This window comes from Electrophorus electricus, chromosome 5 (genome assembly GCF_041902795.1).
Source record: "Electrophorus electricus isolate QZ-2024a chromosome 5, ASM4190279v1, whole genome shotgun sequence".
NCBI lineage: Eukaryota > Metazoa > Chordata > Actinopteri > Gymnotiformes > Gymnotidae > Electrophorus > Electrophorus electricus.
Genome location: NC_137501.1, coordinates 23157671 through 23161697, shown reverse-complemented (window position 1 = coordinate 23161697; position 4027 = coordinate 23157671).

Below are 4027 nucleotides of genomic sequence, written 5' to 3'. Positions count from 1 at the left end.
ACCCAGTGCAGCAAGTTCAGATAATAGGGTGGCGAACGCATGCGTCAATTTAATATTCAATAGCTGTGGAGGTTGGCTGGCTCAGAGTCCCTCCCCGATTCCAGCCAGATGACGGATCGGGTTCATATTGTTATGCGCGTATTGCGTGGAGATAGCTTTAATGTCGCTGCAAATTCTCAGTACTGCCTTGCATTGTATGAGAGAGTGAAATGTTTGAAATGACCTAATTTTGCAGAAAGGTTACACTGTTGGCATGTTGGTATTTATATCTTTGTCAGATATAAATACTGTAGCATTGCATTTTTAATCTACTAGAAATTTTTACTCTATTAAAAGACAATGTACTTTCAAAGTTGTATCAGTATTTTTGCATGTGGCCTAGAGATATTATTCCAAATTAAACTGATTCTGCATATGCATGCGGTGGTTCTACTGCATATTCTTGGAGTTTATCTGAACAGTGAACAGTCATGGGAATGTTAGTCATTGTAACTCTGTTCCTTATATGCTTACACAAGGCTACAAATATGGGACATAATGCGGCTGTGTAAGAGTTTACATTAACACAAAAAAGGATCATTCTTATCTTGGTGCCAACCGTGATAGGCTCTTAAAAGGCACTTTCACTGGCTATGGATTTCTCATTTGTGGTGTGAACTTTGCCACATCAGTGTGCCGACACTCCTACAGAAGATATCCTTGCAGAGTTTTTGTGTGCAGACCACATAGGCTTGTCTTTATTGCCCCAGCAGCTCTTGCTGCCCTCTTGTGGAGATGGGGCAAAAACTATATGTAAGTAAATACATAAATAGAACACCTTCATTAAGAAAATACAAAGAGACTATCAACATTGAATTTGACATCTTTTGTGTGGCATCTTTCATATTTCATGGTATTTCATTTGTTAGGGCCTCTGCCTTTTCCTAAATTATGCAGCTGCCACAAAAGGTGTTCAGCAGGCCCTGATGCACACAATCAGAAAGCAAGAGAATGTTGTTAAACTGTAACCAGTGGAGTATTTTATCATTTAACTTTATAACCAGTGTGGGGTGTGGAACAAGCAACACATTGCAGGATTTCCTCTGATACACAGCCAGAATGTATTTGTCTGCAAGAGGACATTTCCAGATGTCTCTCAATTTACTCAGTAGTTGCTATCACAGGAACCCCTTGACCCTTGTACTTCGTGAAGGGAAGCGAAAGTTTAGCTCATGTCTCTATGAATAAGGAGAAAAATAGGAGACAATAGAGAGATCAATAGATTTTGTTGTATTATGCTATGATTGTTTAGTCTTTATAAACTTCATATATAACTACAGGATATAACCTATTGCTTTTGTTGGATATACTATCTCAACTATTGTATGTTATAATCAAATGACATATTCCACATAAATGTTTGTGTGTGTTAGCAAATTCATTTACATATTTAAGTCCAGATGCCAAATTGATATTTCCTGTTAGTGAGGTTCAAGATTAAAGCTGAGCCAGCCCCTTTGTCCTGGCTACACTGCCTCTAAAACATTTCAGCCCCCTGGGGATCTCACGTTACTCGCTTTATTCAAAAGGACGCTCTGTGTAATAAGGGTTAATTAGGCTAACTCTTTAAACCTTGAGACCTAACCACTTTCTCCTTAAGAGTGAGCCTTTTTAAAATTATATGTTCATTTGCAACTTGTTTGAGGTCTTCACCTTTCCCAGTTAGAAAGCCCTGACAGAGCAGAGCAAGAGACCTTTCAGCACCACACATTTCTGAAACTGTTTTTCTATTTACAGCTTCTCATCCGTTCATAACACATGTCCTTTTTGGCAGTGCTGGTGAAAGAGCTAATCTTTGGGTTGAACTTGTGGCTGTAATTTTAGACCCAGATAACATAATTTGTTTCCCAGGACATTTTTAATAGGTAAACAGATGTTCTCAGAACATCAAGCTCATGTTCCCAGTAAGTTTTTTTTGATGTTCTCAGAATGCTCCCTGAAGGTTTGGATTGGTTACTTCAATCCACAGTTTTGCTGCTGGGGAAATTTGGAGTTGTTGATAGAGTTAATATAGAGCATTTTCTGTTTGAACTCACATATTCACTAACGGTGATATTTTCTCCATAACTTAAACAGGCTTATCAGTGCCCACTGTCACCAATGTTCGCCTAGACATTAGATGAAAAGGTATTGTACTATAATGCTGACCAAAAATGAACTCTCTATTGAAAATAACCACTTAGTAATGGAGGAATCCTGTTTCATCAAGTTACACAAACCTTCCTGAAACACTGCAATGGCAGTGTACATTTACAGTGTTTACACAAAATTGTATAATAACTAATGTAAAGTTAACCAGAAAGACACATGCAAAGGTTATTAGTTTTTCATTATTAGTTTTTCAGAATATGTATTCAGTAAAATACAGCTCCAATGGTACTCTTCAAGGATTAATTATGGTAATGCCTGCACAAGTGACTGGTGAGCTTTTGGGACTGGATCAGCTAGGTATTAAAACCTCCTTGGGTATGGGTCATTAGATTAAACCATAATTTATAGGCTGTCCTGCACCCTCCAACCAGATCAGCTAGGGCCTTTGAGAGTAACTAAATCAACTCTAGCTCCAGGAACAAAGGATTCCGTGGCTGCTCAAGAGATGGCTATCTATTGTTGTCAGACACTCAATGCCATATACCAATCCAATTACATAAGCCTGTTGCCACCTCTCATATTACACTGGCCTATTGAGGCAGGTTCGAGTGCAGCCCAAGTCCCTTTGACAAGAATGTGGTGGAACAGATTATGTCCTTAATGAGAAAGCCCTGTGCTTTTATTCAGACTTGGCTTTTTATTTTCAAAGAACAGTGACCATTCTTTGTCCAAGCAATCAATATATTATTAGAAATGTTAACTGACCTCTCGTGAAACTCACTGTTTGTTGTAATAAAATTTCAGTTGTTCTTTTGGCACCTCTTCTTGTTCTGCACAACAGTTGTTTGTGTGAGCTATTTCTTTCTTTATCCTAGCCATTCTGATTGCATTATTTCGTTCTCTATCATTACATCTTTATTATGTATACCTTAAATATCTGTGTGTGTTGCACATCATCAATAAAAAAAGCACCCTGAAGTAGAATTTCAATCCTACGAAAAAAACTTAAAATCAAATGAATGTCTTGTTTAAAAATTGATGTTTGATGCAAGTTAAAAGTTCACATGATGTAGAACAGACATACAAATGACCTTATCAAATGGGCTTATCAGACATGCAAAAATATTTTACCACTGCAGTGTGCACAAACTACAGATGCTAGAGTTGTAAATGCATAACTATCCTTGGTGAGTTTGGAATGTAATTTTTCAGTCTCAAACCCATGATGGACAGTGAACACTCTAGCATGTCTCAGGGCATCAATAAAACAGCAAACAGCTGGGTTTTTAGACGATTTTACAATTTGACATTGCTGGTAAGCAAACAAAGAGTATGTGTTGGGGGGAGTGGTTTAAAGAATTCCAATGCCTTTCGGAAATAATGACGTACTAATTTTGTTCCAAAAATAATACTGTTGTGGACAGTCAACATGTGCTTTTTCTTGGAGGAGAAGGAGGGAGAGGATAGGAGAGATTGGGTGAAGGAAAGAGGAAAAACAGAGTTTGCAGGAATGAAAGTGAAGGAGGGGACTGAAAAGCTCTTGGAAGTCTTTAACAGTGGGTCTTAGTTACTTCAATTGAAATGTTTTATGAACCTCTGTCTTTGTAATACTCTGAGCAGTTCACAGAGACATGTGCATGTTAAAGTTGTCTAGTACTATGAACGAGTGTATATTCTTCAAATGTGCATGTTCCTGTGCTTCAATTTGCATTTGTGTCTACGGGTGTATGTGCACTTTATGTGTATGTTTATGCTGTGAATTAAGCTGTCTAGAAATCCTGGGCTTGCTTGCTTGATAAAGCTGCTGAGATTGGGGGGGGGGGGTCTCTCTGGTGCTGATACTGGCCAGATGACTCACGGTAACGCCAGCGGTATTTGAGGGAGTGAGGCAGAAAGA